The 20,992-nt window shown below is 45.9% G+C and overlaps 1 long non-coding RNA gene across 2 annotated transcripts in view; it reads right to left on the reverse strand.

The window, feature by feature from the left end:
• The window catches only part of LOC135882372 (uncharacterized), a 78,191-nt gene extending 66,907 nt beyond the window's left edge, over nt 1-11,284 (reverse strand). For both annotated transcript variants that reach the window (XR_010561594.1, XR_010561593.1), the window contains exon 1: nt 10,997-11,284. This is a non-coding gene — a long non-coding RNA (uncharacterized LOC135882372). The remainder of the gene's footprint in view (nt 1-10,996) is intronic.
• Nucleotides 11,285-20,992: the final 9,708 nt, after the last annotated feature.

The following is a 20,992-nucleotide window of genomic DNA, read 5'->3' on the forward strand; positions in this document are numbered from 1 at the left end:
ATATATCCAGGAAACCTGCTTGAATAGGTAAAGAACATCCTGGCAGCTTTGGCTGCACTTTACATGCACTTTAGGTTACAACTACGTGGCTTGAGGACAGCTGGCAGTGTAATTAAACTAATAAACTCACTTATTTTGGGGCGGTCTCTTATCATAAAGATATCACAAGTATTTAGTGTGCACAATGTACAGTGTGACAACGACACAGAACCAGCAGGACAAACAGCAACCATATGATGTTTAACTGGAAAGCAAGGCATTAAATCTAACCCTACTTTATAAATAATACAAGGCTGGCTTCTACCACCCTTCCTAATGTTGAGTAGATCCTTATACTCAGCAACTAATCCCACTGAAGACAGCTCACAGGGTAAGATATTTCTTAATATGAGTAAGGATGGCAGAATCTGGCCCATAACAACAATATGGCAAGGACACCACCATAGCAAAAACACCTGTCCCCCATTGCATCTGTACATTTCATAGCTGAAGATGGACACCAACATTACTGCCATAGACAAAGTCAGTGGTAAATGATCCAGGAGAACTCAGTTAAAGTAAGGACCGCATTAGGGATTAAATAGTACACCTCATCCAAAATCTAATGCTAAGCCAAGACAAAACAGGTGATTCTATGGCAGGAAATATTACAAAAATATTCCCATTTGCTTTCCCAGAGGTCAAATGAGCACCGATTTCTTCCTGGCTATGTAAGAACTGTCAGAGAATACAAACTGTCCTCCACTTTGGAGGAAACCTTCAAACAGGCCCGCCAAGTTCATAATCAGAAGGAAGCTGCCCACAGACTAGGACCCACCGGCTCAAAGTAGCACCAGACACAACACTCGATGCAAAACCTGGCAACATATCTCCACAGCTACAATGAGCTTCCTGTGTGCGGGCCGAGATACAGACCCAACAGGAAGGATTCTGGCCGTGAGAAGGAGGGCAATCCCACTAATGCAGCTCAGCCCACCGCTCTGTTGGAAGCACCTCCAGGGTAGTTTGGTCTCCATGCTGGTCATCTGACTTCCATTCAGCCTCAATGTTGAGGATGCCAGCAAGAGTGCGAGTTGGGATGGTTGTGGTAATGATCTGGCCACAAAACCTATTCATTTTATTAGCTCAGTGAACAACCACTAGGAAGTGACCACCACTGACCTAGAAATGAAAGGCTTCATATCCGATATAGCGCCTATCCTCTCTTCCCTGCATTACAAGGTGTCAGCCAGAATGCACAGAGCTTGAGATAAGGCACAGGAAAGGACCCCAGGTAGACTTAAAGTCTCCTTTGTCCTCCCTTGCAACCATAAAGTCAAAGACTCCTCCCCTCCCCCTCCCCAACAAGTCCCCTTTCCACTGTCAGGGCTCATCCCCACAGCTGATCACGTCCCCTTCCCGATGACATCCCATTTCCTTCCCCCGCATTGCAAGTTCACCTCCAACCCCACCTCTGTCCTACAGGGAATTCCTTTTTCCATGGGGAGTGGCTCTCAGGCTACACTGTGCCACTCTGCTGCTATGCTGAGCACTTTTCACCATAACACACCACAGCAGCCATTGCATTTGAGCTCATCTTTGTGCAAAGGCTTCCCAAGAGTACCTGACAGCTGGCACACGAGGCGTGGAATGAAGCCAGCCAGGGAAACGTGGTCGAAAGAGAACAGGGCCCTGCCGCCAGAAAACACAGGTGAGAAAGAGACCTATGGGCCCTCAAATGAGTCTAGTGGAGACCTAGGACAACCTCCCTTGCTTTGAGTGCAGCCCTCCTGTGTGTTAGTGGAGCACGGGACTTGCATACACACAGCATCCTTTCTGGAGGATTTCTCCTTGCTACTTGCAACCAAGCAGCAAACGTTTGAATGTTTTCTCGATTACTATTATTGCTCAGTGAAAAACTGCCACAAACGAGAGAACGGTGGGACAGAGCCTGTGCCTGGCAAGCGTCCACAGCGGCGGTGAAGTGATAAGTGTTGCTGCTACCGCTTTCTTTCCCCTGCAGAGGCTCGTGATGAGACAGGAAAGGGTTGGGTGGGGTGTCAGCTTGAGAAAAAGTTGCAACTATGTGAGTTGAGAGACTCAAACGCCTGAATTCTCAGAGTTACTGAAAAGGCACCTGATCTCCCCATGCGGCGTATGAAACGCAGTCCCACATTGCACCCACTGGAATGTGCTGTTACAGAACTCTCAGTGGCATACGCCCTAAAGCAGTTTGCTGTTTTCCCCCTGGCATGACACACCATGCAACCATTATTGTATTTTCCAGAAAACAACATGCACATTTCAACTGAGTTTTGACCTAGAAATGAAATATGAGGCGGGAGGTGGGGGGGAGCTAGTCCTGTGGCTAGCTGGTAGGTCTTTGCCACCATACTGGAGAACTGGGGTTGGGCTCCAGTCCTGGGACCAAATTCATCTCTGATGTAAATCCAGTGGCTTCAAAGGCATTATCTCAGGAATGTGTTTGGCTCTCTGGTGCTGAGCTCTAGTGAAGGTAGCATGCTCAGACCCCAGGGCAGGAGGGAGAGCTCAACACGGTAAAGGAGTTAATGTGGGGACAGACTTGGTAGTGGTTTAAGCAGTAGCTGCAGAGACAAGCCCAACCCCAACTGAATCTGCCGTGCTGGTTTCTGTTATGTAAAACAGCTGTTAATACAAGGTAAAGGCCGGGGAAACCTCCCCTCTGGGGCACTTCTGGGGCCTGCTGCAGCACCCCAGATAAGAAAGGGGAGATGAGATTCAGAGGACATCACCATCTGGGGCACATTCTGATTCCGGTTACATGAGGGCAAATCTGAAGTAATGCCACTGAACTCAACGGATTCACTCCATACTGGCGCTGGTGTAAGTGATCAGGATCTGGTTAGACAGTTTGGCAGACATGCTGCTCCAGAATCTCCATCCCATCTGAGCTTTACTTCAGGTGGGAATGGAGTGGTGGGGCTATGGTGGCCATTAGCCACCATTGTTCCTTCCCTTCTGGAGTCATCCGGGGCCGATACAACTTACAGCAGCCTTGTGCCTGCTCTAAGTGGAGCTGACTCATAACAGCCCCTAAGTGGCTGTTACACTGGCTCAAAACTGCATTCTCCACAAGGGCTGTCAAGTGATTAAAAAGATTAAAAGCAATTAATCTCTCTGATAAACAATAATAGAATACTATTTATTTAAATATTTTTGGATGTTTTCTACATTTTCAAATATATTGATTTCAATTACAACACAGAATACAAAGTGTACAGTGCTCACTTTATATTTATTTTTGATTACAAATATTTGCACTGTAAAAAACAAAACAAATAGTATTTTTCAATTCACCCAGTACAAGCAGTCTAGTGCAATCTCTTTATCATGAAAGTTGAACTTATAAATGTAGAATTATGTACAAAAAATAACTGCATTCAAAAATAAAACAATGTAAAACTTTAGAGCCTAGAAGTCCACTCAGTCCTACTTCTTGTCCAGCCAATCGCTCAAACAAGTTTGTTTACATTTGCAGGAGATAATGCTGCCCGCTTCTTGTTTACAATGTCACCTGAAAGTGAGAACAAGAGTTCACATGGCACTGTTGTAGCCAGGGTTGCAAGATATTTATGTGCCTTATGTGCTAAAGATTCATATGCCTCAATCACCATCCCAGAAGACATGCGTCCATGCTCATGATGCTCGTTTAGCATATCTGACATGTAAATACCTTGCAATGCAGGCTACAAAAGTGCCATGCGAATGCCTATTCTCACTCTCAGATGACATTGTAAATAAGAAGCAGGTAGCATTATCTCCTGTAAATGTAAACAAGAAGTAGGACTGAGTGGACTTGTAGACTCTAAAGTTTTACATTGTTTTGCATTTGCGTGCAGTTATGTAACAAAAAAATTCTACATTTGTAAGTTGCACTTTCATGACAAAGAGATTGCACTACAGGACTTGTATGAGTTGAACTGAAAAATACTATTTGTATATCCTGTTTACAGTGCAAATATTTGCAATAAAAATAATAATATAAAGCTAGCACTGCACACTTTATATTCTGGGTTGTAACTGAAATCAATATATTTGAAAATGTAGAAAAACATCCAAAAATATTTAATACATTTCAATTGGTATTATACTGTTTAACAGTGCAATTAAAACTGCGATTAATCGTGAGTAATTTTTTTAATCACAAGTAATTTTTTGAGTTAATCGTGAGAGTTAACTGTGATTAATCGACAGCCCTAGTCTCCACCCAGACCCGTTCTCACCCATCCCTGCTTCCCCCCCCCATCGTCCCCCCAACATACCCTGTATGAGAGGTGGCTAGGGAGGCAGTGTAGAGCTCTACACCAGCCAGGGAATTCCCTTGATACAAGGGTATTCCCCCGCAGGGTTTGATTCTGTTAGCCCTTTTATGCTGCCAAAACAGCATCACGGATCCACAGTGGAACACAGAGTCTGGAATACTGTGTTTTGTTTAACATAGACAGTAGGTTCCTTGAGGCAGGGAATTGTGTCTATTTTAGGTCAGGATGGTGCCTAGCACGCTGCAGAAGGCTTTGAGAATAAACAAGCAACAACAAACATGACTAGTTTTTTGAAAAAAAAATTCCCTTGCAAGTCACCTCTGATAAAGCAAGACAATGAAAACCGATCGATAAACTAACATTAGAAAAAGGGCACAAACAAGGACACTCAATGATTTCCACTCAATTTCAATATTAAGGACACCCAGAAAATAAACACAAAGCCGGTAAAAGAGATCCAACATTACTGTCTGGAGCTCAGACCATTGCAAGCCCCCATGTGCCTACCACACACCACGGTGCCAGTTAAGAATGTGTGCATATTTCCTGACTGCCCTTTGTTTCTTTCATATAACCGCCCTTTGTTTCTTTCACATAACCTGTTTTACCTTTGAATATGGATATTCTTGCAGGTGCTACTGCCCTCTACAGTTCCAGGAGAGTCATCACAAGAGCACGTTACAGCTCATTGCAACCATATCATGCAAGATGGTGTGTCTTCTCTTAACCCCTATTTTCAGTCGCTTATAACTTTCCTTAAGAAATCCTCTCCTGAGCAGACTCACCTCATGGTAAGTCTAAGCCCCGGAGAAAATTTCTTATTCCTGGAAAATTTGAAGAAAATCCATCCAGCCATTTTTGGAGTTGGCCCAGCATGAAAAATTAAGTTGTGATAACCCAGGGTCTCTGACTCACAATCCATTGCTCTAGCCAGGAGAGAAACGGCCTAACTCAGATGGGATGCTTGTTAACCGTCCAGACGTATCAGGAAAGCACATACGTCAATTTCAAAAGCCCTCTAGAGTGTCAGCCAGGTCCCTTACTCAGGTGTCTACTGATGGGGAGAGCACAAAGACTTTTCTCCCTCATGAAGCCCCTGTAGGGACTATGCATCATTGCAGCTCTTGTGCTCCAGTGCGGAAGCTGCTTTGTGTACTCCTCATGGCTCACATAATGTCCTAAAGGGGTGGGGAGGAGGCAGAGTCACAGCCTAGCCCCCGGAACAGGAACACCACAGAGGTTGGGAGAGGCTGCATGCTATAATGGGGCGTAGAAGGGGGCACGCTCCATCTACACACAGGGACGCTCCAGGAGACATTCCGCCTCCTGCTACTCTGCTGCTCTGAATCATTCCTTCCTCTGGGTGGCAGCTCACAGGCCCAAGCTTGCCCTTGCATCATCAGGAATACGACAAATTCGTATTAGCTCACGGATGATCAGCCAAACCATTCAACACTCCAAGTCCCCTAAAGCTTAATACAATTCTCCTGTGGGGTCAGAAACAGCCAGGAAGAGTGGTTTTCTCCTAATGGTTTGTATTTTGAGCCTAACAGTAACCCACTGCACTGATCAATACAGAATTAGACACATATTGAGCCAAGCTCATCCCAGCCCCTGGAGAAAGCCCACTGGCTTCAGTTTGTCTTATTGCTTCTCTCCTATCCCGAAGCCAGCTAACCGTGCAGTGATAGAAGGTGACAAACAGGTGTACAGTGTTGGCAATGCAGCCTTAACCACCTTAGTCCTAGTTTTTGGGGAAACAGATGAATTGATTTCTCTTCCCTGGTCCCGTTTCCCCTCCGCCCCCCTCCCCGACATCGACAGTCCTGTCATGCTGGTTGTAGCTCTCCAGCTAAGTGGGGTTTGCCAGGCCAAGACAGGGCTGGGAAGCAGCCAAGAAAAACTGAGGTGTGCTGCAGTTAACAGTGGCAGTGACTCAGTAGGTGGCACCAACTTAGTACTGAATCAGTGCTCCTGCCTCAGGGTGCTGTTGCACTTAGCTAGCCTGTTAGCAGCCTCCCCCAGCCTCCAGGAGCTGCTCTCTCTGTTCTGCTGTTGAAAGAGGCCTCCAGAGACAGTGACTCCTCCTTTGGCACTCACCTGGCATGATCTCACCTACCACAACCTGTCTTGTCTCTGCTCTGCAGGTGGTGCAATTAGCCTCCCTTTCTCTGATACACACATCATGCACCCAGGCCCGGGGTAACAGCCCTTCTACGGTTCCTGTGGCACTCTCATTTGCTTTGCAAAGACTAAATGAGTGAGTGACATGTCAGAGTCCGTGAAGAATGGCCTTGTGATGGAGGTACTAGACTAGGGTTCAGAAGCACAGGGTTCGGTTTCTGCCACTGACCTAGGACAAGTCACGTCACCTCTCTGTGTCTCAGGTCACCATCTGTAAAGTGGGGGTAATCATTCTTCCTTCGTCTGTCTTGCTTAGTTACTCTGGGTTGATACAGCACTAAGCTCAACATTGGCCAAGCTCTGTAGGGGCTACTGTAATTCTTCCTGGGGAAATTCTGTGCCACTGCGTGCGCATAATTCATTTGCTGTGCATGCTTTGTGTGTGTGCAGAAAATAGCTTCTGCTGGAAAGTTGCAGTTCTGCCTTTTGCCCACCAGAAGGCACTGTGCCTTCTTCACAGAGCCTGTAGGGCCAGGTCAGGAGACAGGGGATATGGGGAGACAGAGAGCGTGGGGCTGCGGGGGCTGGGTCACAGACAGGGGCTCATAAGGGCTAGTGGGGGAGGACACACTGGGGCAGGGGCTGAATGGGAGTGGAGGTGCAGGGCGACATGGGGACGGGGGATGGCTGAGTGGGGGCACAGAGACACATGGGAACAGGGGGAGGGAGTGCAGGGCCACATGGGAATGGGGGGGAGTGGCTGTCTGAGTGAGGGTAGAGGGATACATGGACAAGGGGTGCAAGGACACATGGGGGTGCAGGGACACATGGGAACAGGAGGAGGGAGTGCAGAGCCACATGGGAATGGCGGGGAGTGGCTGTCTGAGTGAGGGTGGGGGGATACATGGACAAGGGGTGCAAGGACACATGGGGACAGGGGCAGTTGTGCCTGACTGAATGGGAGAGGCTAGGGGTCAGCAAGGGTCTGCATGGGGGAAGCTCTTTAACAATCCCTCCCTGTACCTGCCCCTCTCCCCAAAAACACCCAGTTCCATACTTTTCCCACCCATACTGAACAACCCTCCAAGTTTAAACCCAGGCTACGTCCCAGCAATTACTTCCCTCTCCCTCAGCTCCTCCATTACCCCCGCCTTCACCAAGCCTTTGCACTGCTTCTGAGGGGTATGGGAAATACGGTTCTGTATTGTAGTTGAAATGAATTGTTACTCAGAGTTCTGTATTAATATGCCCATTAAGGAATCTATTTGTCAAAAAATATTTCCTGAATCTTTTATGTTGTCTGTATTGTTACAGACATACTTGCTGACAGGTATTTTGGAATAAAGTACCAAAATAATTGAAACGGGTGTGATTATATTGTGCTATTTTGACAAATAAAATATGCAGAATTTTAATTGCTTGGTGCAGAATGTTTAATTTTTTGGCACAGAAATCCCCCAGAGGTATGTAATATACCTAACAAATGGAAATAGAGTGAGTGAGAGGCTACTTAGGAAAGTATTTGGGAGGAGCAACTAGGGCACAGGGGCAGGCAGGGGAAGGAGGGGAAGATTGTTGGGGTGACATGATGAGAGGCTGGAAGTGGGGGGTAGAACACCACAAAGAAGGGGAGAGAGAGAGAGAGAGAGACAGAGACAGAGACAGAGCGCACACAGTGTAGGGAGAGGAATGGGAAAGGGAAGAAAAAAGGTCGACTGAAAAGGTTCCCTGGAGAAGAAGCCGAGCAGTGCAGTGGAAGAGGAGGCGCAGAGACAGCAGAAGCAGAGGGGATATTATTCCATTGCAAGATTATTAGAAAAGTGAATGTCAAATACACCGCTACCTCGATATAACGCCACCCGATATAACACGAATTTGGATATAACGCGGTAAAGCAGTGCTCCAGGGGGGCGGGGCTGCACATTCCGGTGGATCAAAGCAAGTTCAATATAACACGGTTTCACCTATAACACGGTAAGATTTTTTGGCTCCCAAGGACAGTGTTATATCAAGGGGGGGTGTATTACAAATAAAATCCATACAACACCGACGTGATGTAAGCGACAGAAACAGAGTGTTATATGTGTACAGATGCTGGGTGAGAGATACCTTGCGCTTGGAGACAAGTTAATAAAAAACACCACCATCCCCAACTGAAATGCTTGGAACTTACAAGCACCAGCAGACACTGCTCTCTATAATTCTATTAAGTTTGGAATTGAAGAGACTTTGAGAACGAAACAGAGTTGAGGGAAACCCCAGCAGAGGCAGGGAGATTTCTCCAATCTACCCTGCTAAGCATGACATATCTGCGTCTCGTGAACGGAAGTTTTCTCTTCCCTTTAGAAAACACCAGATTGCACCATGTCACAAGTATTTCCAGAAGCATGTGCTGGAGGAAGAGAGCCTCCAGCTGCCTTGCAACAACTTTCCCCAGATTACTGAAGGTCTCCTATTTTGTTCAAAGAGAGATTGCCCAGCCTGTTCAACCTGCCAGGCCAAAGCAACTAAGTGTATCCAGAGACTTTAAAAAGAGAGTCCTATGAAAGCATCATGCATTTCACAGCACAGTTCAGTGCTAAATGAAAGTCACAAAAAGCACCAGAAAAACTACTGTAGGCAATAGCCCTGAACTGGCCAGAGAGATCGAATAATGGGCACTTTTCTCTCACTAATTTCTGTTGATGCAGTCCTTAAAGCCCTAAAAGTCGATACCATAGTCCTTGCACTGAGCAAAATGTATCTGGTTTTACAAACGCACAATGAGTATGGCTTTAGAAATGTACCTGTTAATGAGGAATTGTGAAAATTGGCTCATGTGGGGGGAGGGAGGCGGCCACAAACTGATGCAGAATTTAAGGGCTTTTTTTTTTATATATATATAAATGCACATTACTGGCTCTTATGGTCACAAAGACATTCTAATGTGAACGGAGTGTAAATGGGTGTTTTCTTGAGTCTGTAATCAGCTGGTTCCCATGCTTCTGCTGCTAGTCATAGATCTGCCAAGCAACAGCAGAGTGTAACTAATATAAATGATCAATTTCGTTGCCGCTACTCAAAATCCTGGGGAGGGAAGTGGAGAGAGATGCTAGTTTTATGCTGCTTCTTGAGAAATCGCTGAGCAGCAGCAAAGTGGAACACTGGAGTAATTCTACCCTGCACTAGCCTGCCACAGATTAACTGTCCACAAGGACTCTGCTGACAGGCATCAACTGTTCCTTAGTGTGCTTTGATTAGTCCCATTTCAAAGAGGACTAGATCAACCCACACTAAAGAACCGTTGATCCATGTCAGCAGTGTCCAGGTGAACAGTAAGTCTGTGGCAAGCTAGTGCAGAGTAGATTCACACCCTAGTTTGCTGCAAACTAAAAGTTCGTTTAGACAAGCCCTAAGTGCTTCACAAACTAATTCATTTCTCTTCACAAAACCCCTGCCCCTGGGCGGGAATCCTGATTTCTAATACAGTGTGATATGATAACTAGACATCCTCTTCACCCACACCTGTATCAGCCCAAGGCATGGGAAGAGAAACAGAAGCTATCGGGCTAATAACGAGCAGCCCCGGCCTTCAAATGGACAATGGAAATTAGCTACAGGAACGGTTTGCTAGGAACAACAAAAACCCACCTTACACTTGCTGCCCTATAGAAATTCTACCCCACACCATCCCCACCACTCCTTTCCCTCCGCCCCCTCCCTTCTCTCAGCCTCTCCCCACCCCCTCTCCTTTCCCTCTGCCCCTTTGCCCCCCCTTGTACCCTCCCTTTCCTCTGCCCCCTCAGCTTCCTTTCCTACCCATCCTTTCCCTCTGCTCCCTCAGCCTCCCGCCACCCCCTCTCCTTTCCCTCTGCCCCTTTGGCCCACCTCATACCCTCCCTTTCCTTTGCCCCCCCAGCTTCCCTTCCCACCCCATCCCTTCCCTCTGCTCCCTCAGCCTCCCCTCCCATCCCTCTGCCCCTTTGGCCCCCCTCATACGCTCTCCCTTCCCCCTCTCCTTTCCCTCTGCCCCTTCCCTTCCCTCGGCATCCCCTCCCAACGTCCCTTCCCTCTGCCCTCTTTGGTGCCCCTTTGGTCCCCCTCCCATGCCTCCCTTTCCTGTGCCCCCCCAGCTTCCCTTCCCACCCCATCCCTTCCCTCTGCTCCCTCGGCCTCCCCTCCCATCCCTCTGCCCCTTTGGCCCCCCTCATACGCTCTCCCTTCCCCCTCTCCTTTCCCTCTGCCCCTTCCCTTCCCTTGGCATCCCCTCCCAACGTCCCTTCCCTCTGCCCTCTTTGGTGCCCCTTTGGTCCCCCGCCCATGCCTCCCCTTCCTTTGCCCCCCCAGCTTCCCTTCACACCCCATCCCTTCCCTCTGCCCCCTCTCCAACTCCTCTGTCCTTTCTCTCTGACCCTTCCCACCCAGCCCCACCCTTTCCCTCTGCTCCCTCAGCCTTCCCTCCTACCCCCTCCTTTCCCTCAGCACCCTCTTCTTCCTTGTCACAGTTCCCCTGTAGGATCGATGGAGGATACAAACTCTGAGCTGTCTCAGGTGCATGAGATCTCCTCAGGGCTGCCCCCAGTTGGAATCAAGTCAAAGAAACACTTTACCTGCACACGCATCTCCTCCTTTCAGCATAATCTTTAGGGAGCCACTGTGGCCAACGGGTGGGGGTGGGACAGAGCAGGCAGAGGGGCAGATTCTTAGTCTGGTCCAGGCTGCACCCACAGATTCACTGCTAGTTCCAGATGTGTTTAGGATCCCATTTCTTAGCACTGTCCCATTCAGAGGCTGAGTCTTGTCGCTTGTGTTCCCGAGGTGCGGACCACAGGCTGTGAACCCCAACTGGGCTGTTTTTCTCCGCAGCCAAAACAAAGGCTGGTCACTTTCACTTTTCCTTTAGGCAGCATCCTCCAAAAATATAGGTGGGGGAGGGAAGAGAGAGCTGTGGCTAGGGAAAGTGAAAGTGCAGAGGAGGGAGGTGGAGCAAGGCCTAGAATCTAATCCAGTCTGGTACACAGAACGTTCCCAGGGATTATTATACTTCACAATTTTCGGACTCTGAGACAGGCAGAATGGGCAGGAGAGGAGAGAAAAGAACCCAAAAGCATGTCAGAGGGACAGGATAGGAGGAACTCAAATTCTGTGGGGGTAGAAGACGGTATAATTAGAGTTTCAGGCTTGGTAGTGGAAGAAAATCCCTTCTACTAAGTCAGAGAAATGTTTTCTTGATGGGTTGCATGAAGCCTTTGACCTTATTGATCACCGTGCACAGTGGCCTGGTTTTGATGCAACTTTGATATCTCTAGGTTTCCTGTCCTCATGACTGGCCCTTGTTTCCAGCCTGGGAAAATCAGACTGACTCTCTTTTCCCTTTCTATTTAGAAAGTGCAGAGTTTTTTTACAAGCATCTCCACCCAATAATTAAAATTCTTATTGTCCTTATTAATAACTCTAAATATCTTTCTGCCACACTACTCGGTTCATTTACAGATGACACAGAAACATTACTGAAAGCAACTGCACAAACTTTTTTTTTTTAGGGACGGGCATGTTAAACTGCTCTGATGCCCCCAGCTGGCTGGGAGCACATGGAAATTAGGGATCAACAAGTTGCATACAGAAATGTGGTCTGTGGGATGAGTTAGAAAGGAAGGAGAAGGCATAAAACAGAAGAGGATAGGGAGCAGTTGGGAGAGACAAGCAGGGAGCGAGAAGTACGTCTTGAAGTGGACAGGGCCAAAAAATAAAACAGACCTCCGAGGTGGGTCTGAGATAGATGTTCACTGGGAAACCGGTGCTATAAATACAGATACGTGATGTCTGGGTCCAAACATTTCCTTGTGAGCTAAAGGCATGGCACTGCCGAGGAATGCAGACCCCACACTTCTCTGCAGCCATTTTAAGCCCTGAAGAAGATCATGGATTATCACAGCTCATCCCTCCCAGAATCATCTTCACAACTATGGAGGAGCCAGTGTATGGAGACATGGCTAAACAGCAAACATTGAGTCACAATAGTACATCAACAACAGCCCTGTCTACGTTAGGCTTCTTGCCAGAGAATCCTCCGCAATGCGAGTGCTAGTGTAGGCATGGAATTGGCTATCAGTGGGGTTTTAAGCACTGTGTTGGCTCTACCTGGAGCCCTGTTTCTCTTAGTGCATCCGCCATTGGCAGCAACAGTGAGAAACAGGGCTGGTCAAACATTTTCCTTCACAACTGTTTTTTCCATGGAAAATTGGATTCACAACTAAATGAAATTTTTTACAAATCTCTGCTTTCTCTGGAAAACTTTTTTTTTTTGGTCAAAAAATTAAAATTTTTCTACTTTCAAATTTCTGATGAAAAAAATCAACTTTTTCTATGGAAAACCCTCCATTTTTGAATCCGCTCTAGAGAAAAATTGCATTGTCATTTTTCTATGCAGAGGAGGTAGCCCCTCCCCTCAGAGGGAGGAGAAGTGACGACAGAGGCAGGCAGTGGGGAACCGCAGAGAGAGAGAGAGAGAGAGAGAGAAACAAGAGGAGGGGAGAGGATAGCCAGAGAGACGGAGGGAAACTGGGACTTGAGAGAAACCAAGAGTAAGCAGAGAGACTAAGGTTGAGCAGGATAGACAGACATGCTGAAGAAAGTCCCTTTAAAGTTGGCTGGTCAGTCCATGTTTGATGGTGTGCTCCTGACTGGTCGTCTCCTATCCTTGATTCAGGTGGTCCCAGAGATCTGGAACAGGAGAACCAAAGGTCCTTTACATCCAGTGGGTCTGGTCTAATGTGCACCCCCACAAGCAAGCACCACTGGAGTCAGGTCTATCTCTTCAGGATGTCACGGGAGGTGCTTGAGGCTCAAAGACTGACTTGGGCATTGGACAGCACCCAGTGAGGGATCTGGGGAAAGGGAAACCTTGAACTAAATAAAATAAATAACAACAACAACCTATAATAGTCTATGCACACATAGATATATACATAATTCTTTATTTAGAGGGTTATATTTAGTTAAGTGTACTTAGTAGTAAACTATGTGTGTGTGTATGTGTGTGTATATATACGGTTATAATTTTTTATGGATACATATTTTCTATTTAATGTTGTCAGAGGTAGGTGGAATCCAGTTCTGTTTATTCCAGTTTAAATAAAGTCCCCTTTATCTTATTTTTTGACAACCAATTGTATTAACTTGGCTACCATTAAATAACCTTTTATCACAGTGTAACACTTCCCCCAGCTCTCACATGCTAGATAAATTACATCACCTCCATGACAGACCATTACTAGATCTTGGTTGGTGGTTTTAGGACAGGGTAACCCTTGGATGCATTTCAAATTATAACACAATAACCTTCCTCTGAGATGTCTGTTTACACCTATATAAAGCGATGGCCTAACCCTAACCCTGGGGAAAGAGTGTGGAAGAAAATGACTCCTACGAAGGGTGAAGCCTGGTTAAAAGCAAAGCTAGTACGCAACACTGATGAAATGAGGTCTGTGGAGCTGCAACCTACTGGTGATTGCTCTGAATATTCTGGTTCCACCCCACAAGTTACGTTGTCCAATTATATTTCCTAAAACCAAGCTTTCTTTACTTGCAAACTTGATTAACACATCTACACAAGTTCCCATCCAAAGAATAATTATCTTGCAAGCAAGAGCAGGAGGCTCTGTACATGGCTGAAATCTGCACAATGTCATACAGCTGCAGATAGTAACTCAATATGATGCAGAAGCCCTTAGGTAACATTGTAAAACATATTTGGGACCCTGGGTGTGCCACCAAAAGGACTTAATTCCTATCCAAGCCATATAAATGCCAAATTTCCCATATTACTTTCAGCTTTACAGTGAAAGAGGCACAAACCCCACGCTAAAGAGACAATCAATTAAAAAATAAATCTACATGGGGCTTGTCCCTCTTGGGTGCTCCTGGAAGATACTTGTAGTACAGACAGCATGTGCTAAATAAGTCTCAGGGCTTAAAAGCGGATTTTTTCTACCCTGAGCTGCAATTGTAAGAGAAGGAAAGACACTGTCTGAATCCTGGTGGCTTAGAGAACAATGTTAAGAGCCTTGAGATTGTTCATGGTTCAAGACAGTTAATGAGTAAGTCAGAAGGAAATGAATTAAGTTCATCCCAGGGTCAAGAACCATTCTGCATTTCCAGATGGAAGCAATTAAGATCCCTTAAGAAACCAAACTGTTCAAAACTGCAGGAAGAGAGAGAAAGAGAACGTCTCCCTCACTCGCTGAGATCACGGACTTAAGTTGGGAATGTCTGAAAAAAGAAAACTGGCACTTTAGGCAATAACCCAGCCTTCTCCTGTGCAAACCGCACACTTAGTAGTGTTTTGTTTAACTTCTCCTGCACTGCTCCAGGCAGCACAGTGCCATTACCGGGGAGTTCATTTAATGACTAGGTGCTTTAAAACCATTTTATTTAGTCTGAGGGATTAGTCAGTCAGTCAGTGTCCCTGGGCACTTCCTGTTAATCAGTCATATTATCTATCTAGTCTCTAAGTAAAGATACTTGAGGAATTAGAGACAATGACAATATTAGCAAACTGAGATTGTGTCTAGCTTTTAGATATGCAGGCAAAGAGATATAAGTGACCAAGCTAAGTATTGTTAGCACAAGAGGTCACGGGGATAAGAAAGTGGTTTCCCTGGAGACATGTACATTCATCTCTAGGATCTGGCCTAGCTCAGATGAGCAGGTTTTCTGCTGTTCTCGCTCCCTCTCTCTCTCGTGGGCTATCATATCTTCACCTGGATTTTCAGAATGCCTCTCACTGGTCTTAAATTACCCACATTTCAAAGCAATAAGACAGCCCCTAGCAGGTAAGCTGATGTTCTGAGACCAACCACATCACTTTCCCAAAACATGGCTTTTTTTTTTTCAGGGCCAGACCACAATGCTACAAGTCACAACTTTGGCCCGTTCATGCAGCTCTTACAACAGCATGGCTCTTGGGTCGAAGCTCTCACACTTTGCCTGCAGCAGCTGTTTGTAACTGCTGTAGACTCCCTTTTTAAAATAAATGTTGCTATTTTGCTGTATACAGTTGCCCAGCCAACAGATGTGTCCAGTACAAACACAGAGAGCAGAGCAGGGTCAGGATATAAACATTGAAACCACAGAATAAAATCCAAGAGGAAAAATGTTTTAAAAAATAAATCCAAAAAGCTATTTAAAGACTGTAAATCATTAGCAGGCTAAGTAAGGAGGAGGGATGGTCTTTGGTTAAGATAGTAGACAAGGGATAATATTTTCAAAAGCACTTAAGTGACTTAGGAGCCTAAGGCCTATTTTCAAAAACGACTTAGGCACTAGGCACTTAAGTCTCAGTGAGACTTCTGAAAATCTCAGTGAAACTTCTGTGAGGCTCCAAAAGTCTAAGTCACTTTTGAAAATGGAACAAGGCCTAGATTAACATTCTACTTTTTCAGAAGAAAGATCTCATAGTCTGAGTTGCCTGCATGAACTAAATTCTTGAGAGATTTTGCTTAAAGATAGCAGAAATCTCACAATAACACACGATGGGCCTTGATTTGGCCTCAGACTGAACTCTAACCAGAATTTAATTTGGATACAAACCACTGGAGATTCTGGCTCTAGTTCACTGGGATCCTGGCCCATGACTAAGGCTTCTAGTCACTAATGGTAACACAAGTAATAATGATACTTCAAACCTAAACAGGAGTTTACCAAACTTAACTACAGTATCACAAATAAATTTCTTAGGCAAATAAGGTAACTGTGTTTAAAAATTATCTGCTGATTTAATACTTTGGAGAGAAGAAAACTTAAGTGTGGTGTGACTGTAAGGATCAAAGAAGTAGGGTCCAGAGACACAAACAGTGGTAAACCAGAAGAAAAAAAAAAGTATGAACCACTTGGTTTCTAGCAACAGACCGAGAATTCAGACTGTGGGATTTAAAGAAAACAAAGAGATAAATCCATTAACCGCCACACTCTATGGGGCAAAATAATGAATGGCTGTTTAGTCCAAACTCATGCAGATTAGTTTAAACGTACAGTAATTATGTTGTAACAGGATAGCATCTAAGCACACACCTGGTAGCCAACCCTAGTTTAAATATTATAGGACCCAAATCTGACATCTCTTTAAAACACTGAATCTAATGGTGAATAAATCTAATATTTTGATGTCTTTTTCCTCTCTGGGGAAAAGTTGCTCAGTTTCCATGTCTCTTCAATTTTTGGCCTCTCTACTAGATTACCAACAGAGATATCAATTGTAATAGTGGTTTTCTTTTCCTCAATGGTGAAGACACCATTTATCTATTAGGAACTGCTTGGATACCTTTTCCAGGTAGCAGTCACCTAACAGCCATCAGATTGCAACTTCTGGTCATATACCAAGCTGGGCCAAATGTGACGTGATGATATAGGTGAAAGTGTATGCTAGTTAGTGGTGCTGGAACAAATTTGTATAGTGGGGGTGCTGAGAGCCATTGAACCAAACTGTCAACCCTGTGTAGGATGGAAACCACTTCAAACCCTGGAATGTGGCAGCGCATCTAGTTCCAGCACCTATGATGCTATTCACAGTTTCCTGACCTCTCCTAGTCTCCTCCATTATATGAAAGACAATAACAAAAGCTAACCTTGCTTCTGGTAGTTATTTCTGCTTTTCAAGAACTGTACAATATAATACAGCATGAGTCAGAAAGACAAATGATGGGGATCTTGGCCATTCAGTGGAACAACTTGCATGACCCATCTATTTCAGGCTGTGCAAGAAACAACCTATCTAGTTTTGACCTGTACACCAGTGGCTCTCACCCTTTCCAGACTACTGTACCCCTTTCAGGAGTCTGATTTGTCTTGAGTACCCCCAAGTTTCACCTCACTTAAAAACTACTTGCTTACAAAATCAGACCTAGAAATACAAAAGTGTCACAGCACACGATACTGAAAAATTGCTGACTCTCTCATTTTTACCATATCATTATAAAATAAATCAATTGGAATATACTTATGAATATACTTACATTTCAGTGTATAGTTAGTATATAGAGCAGTATAAACAAGTCATTGTCTGTATGAAATTTTAGTTTGTACTGACTTCGCTTGTGCTTTTTATGTAGCCTGTTGTAAAACTAGGCAAATATTTAGATGAGTTGATGTACCCCCTGGAAGACTCCTGTGTACTCCTGGTTGAGAACTAATGCCACAGGCTATCGCAGTAGCAGTTCAAGAAGACTTTGTATAGTGCATCTCAGAGCAAGATTTCCAGGAGATCTATGGCGTTTGTAAGCAAATTAGAATTACTGATGCTCTTGCTGCAAATGGCAATAGCAAAGGCCTAATGGGGAAGCATCCATTCAGGAACCTGGCAGTGGGAATGGGAAATAAAGGGGGTTGGGAAGGGTATGTGCAGGAGACAAAGAAAGGCAAGAGAGACAGGTGACGCGAGATACAGATTTATCAATTCTAAAGAGTCATTTATGTCCTACTAGAGAGTTACATGGTCGGATTCTCAAAAGGTGCTGAGCACTTGCCCCTCTCATTGACTTAAATGGGATTTCTGGCTGCTCAGAACCTCTGGAAGTGAGGCCAACAGATGGGCTCGTGTACACTCGCTTATGTGAATCTTGAGTAAAATTCTTAATGATTTATTGGGTGCTATATGTAGAATGTCTGAATGGATGAGATAGACATCAGCAACTGCTGTTACAGACACAGTGAGCTGAGCGAATGGTGCCATCTGTTGGTGGAAAATATACATACCTGACCAGATGCCCTAGCTTAAGAAACTTCCTTCCTCTTTTAGGGTTTGTCTGCATTTTAAGCTCAGCGTATAATTTGCAGCGTGATAAGATCAAGCTAGCATGTTACAAACAGAGGGCAGCCCCGGTGGCACAAGGGGCTAGCTGCCCGGAGGACATACCTTTCTGAGACACAAGGCATGTACTTGGAGTGACAAGCCCCTCCCATTTCTTGCACCAGCCCAACTACTCTATTTTGAGCATACTAGCTCCATCACAGCTAGCATGGGTAGGGCTCCTTGACTTGGGAATTACATCCCAGGCTCGAAGCATAGACATACTCTTCGCTAACTAGCATCTGTGGAGGAAGGGCTGGTACGGAAGTTACCTGGCAAAGTTCAGTTTCTTGCTATTGTAACGCTGACAGACAGTTGTTGGCGGGTGGGTGGGATCAAACTTGGGACCTCTGAAGCTTAATGTATGAGCCTCTATTGCATGAGCTAAAAGCCACATGGCTCTTAGCCAAGGCTGTAGCAGACTCATCAATCTCTAGATCAGGGGTATCAGCGTAGCAGCCGTGTTAGTCTGTATCCGCAAAAAGAACAGGAGTTCTTGTGGCACCTTAGAGACTAACAAATTATTAGAGCATAAGCTTTCGTGGGCTACAACCCACTTCTTCGGATGCATATAGAGTGAAACATATATTGAGGAGATATATATACACACATACAGAGAGCATGAACAGGTGGGAGTTGTCTTACCAACTCTGAGAGGCCAATTAAGTAAGAGAAAAAAACTTTTGAAGTGATAATCAAGATAGCTCAGTACAGACAGTTTGATAAGAAGCAAGTGTGAAAATCCTTACAAGGGGAGATAGATTCAATGTTTGTAATGGCTCAGCCATTCCCAGTCTTTATTTAATCCTGAGTTGATTGTGTCTAGTTTGCATATCAATTCCAGCTCAGCAGTCTCTCGTTGGAGTCTGTTTTTGAAGTTTTTCTGTTTTAAGATAGCCACCCGCAGGTCTGCCATAGAATGGCCAGACAGGTTAAAGTGTTCTCCCACTGGTTTTTGAGTATTATGATTCCTGATGTCAGATTTGTGTCCATTAATTAGGCAACCTTTCAGAAGTGGAGTGCTGAGTCTTCATTTATTCACTCTAATTTAAGGTTTCGCGTGCCGGTAATACATTTTAACGTTTTTAGAAGGTCTCTTTCTATTATATAATTAAACTATTGTATGTAAAGTAAACAAGGTTTTCAAAATGTTTAAGAAGTGTCATTTAAAATTAAATTAAAATGCTGATCTTACGCCACCAGCCTGCTCAGCTCGCTGCCAGCCTGGGGTTCTGTTCACCTAGGCCGGCAGCGGGCTGAGCAGGGCCTATGGCCGGGACCCCAGACCTGGGAGGCGGGGGGGGGGGGTTTCAGGGGTCAGGGCAGAGGGCTGGGGGAGGGGGTTCAGGGCAGAAGGTTGGGGTGGGGGTGGGGTTCAGGGATCAGGGCAGAGGGCTGGGGGCTGTGGGGGGTGCAGGGCAGAAGGCCGGGTGTGTGTTGGGGTGTGGGGGGTTCAGGGCAGAGGGCTGGAGGTATGGGGGGGTGCAGGGCAGAAGGTTGAGTGTGTGTGGGGGCGTTCAGGGCAGAGGGATGGGGCTGTGGGGGTGCAGGGCAGAAGGCTGGGTGTGTGTTGGGGTGGGGGGGTTCAGGGCAGAGGGCTGGGGTGTGGGGGGGGGTGCAGGGCAGAAGGCTGGGGTGCTCGGCTCGTGGGGGTGCTCCCAGCCCCCTGCCCTGAGCGGCTCATGGCAGGGGGCTGGAAGGGATATGCCCTGTTCCACCCCCTTCCCCCAGGCTCTGTCCCTACCTCTCTCTGCGTCCTCTACGGAGCTGTGTGCACGCTGCCGCTCTTCCCCCTCCCCCTCGCTAGGGCCATCAGCTGATTGGCGCAGGGACGGAGAGGAGGAGGGGCAGGAAAGCACCACGCTGGGGGAAGAAGCGGGGGAGGGGGAAAGCTTGGCTGCCGCAGAACCAAGCTTCTGCCTCCTGCCCCCGCAGGGGAGAGTGGTGGGCGGGGGGGCTGAGTGGGGCTGGGGGCCGGGACCGTGGCAGGGAGCTGCGTGCCACTCAAAATCGGCTCGCGTGCCGTGTTTGGCACCCATGCCATAGGTTGCTGACCCCTGCTCTAGATGGTTTAAGGTGCCACTAGAGAAGGACAGAGAACCACACCAAGCAGGCATGAGTTACATAATTCCTTTGCATCCCAGTCACCTCTTTGCCAGCCTGCACTCATTTGGCTGTGGAAACTGACAATGCTCCCCTTGGTGAAGACCCAAGCGTGACATTTGCTTAGAGCAAATTTGACTTGAAATCCATGAGAAACGGCATTGTGCCATGTGAGGTGAAGCATGATAAGGCCTGGAAGGTTTGAAAAAGGGAGGAGGGGTGGCCAAAAAGGCACTGGACTGTCCATATTTCATCTGGCTAACGAATAAAGAAAAAAACCATGAAGGCATAAAAGAACACCAGGACAACACTTCATATTTGGAGTTCTCTTTAGAATGATTTTATTCAGAATATTACAAATAATCATATCACAATTTTTACAGGAAAATGCTTTAAGAATCAACTATTTTAAATCAACCTTGTTATACTTAAAGAGTATTTACATTCACCAGAAGAAACCACTCTTTGATTTTGAAAATATTTGGCTTTCTATATACAAGGCTATCATAAAGTGCCCCAGGATGTATTTGCAAGCAAGGCACTACGGTATGTAAGCTGATTTCATGTTGTAATCAAATCATTTCCAGCTGTCCAAGTTTAGGGCCCCAATCCTACAAATAGTAACACAGACAACTTTATTCACAGGAGGAGTCTCACT

Source organism: Emys orbicularis, chromosome 8, assembly GCF_028017835.1.
Source record: "Emys orbicularis isolate rEmyOrb1 chromosome 8, rEmyOrb1.hap1, whole genome shotgun sequence".
NCBI classification, from domain to species: Eukaryota; Metazoa; Chordata; order Testudines; family Emydidae; genus Emys; species Emys orbicularis.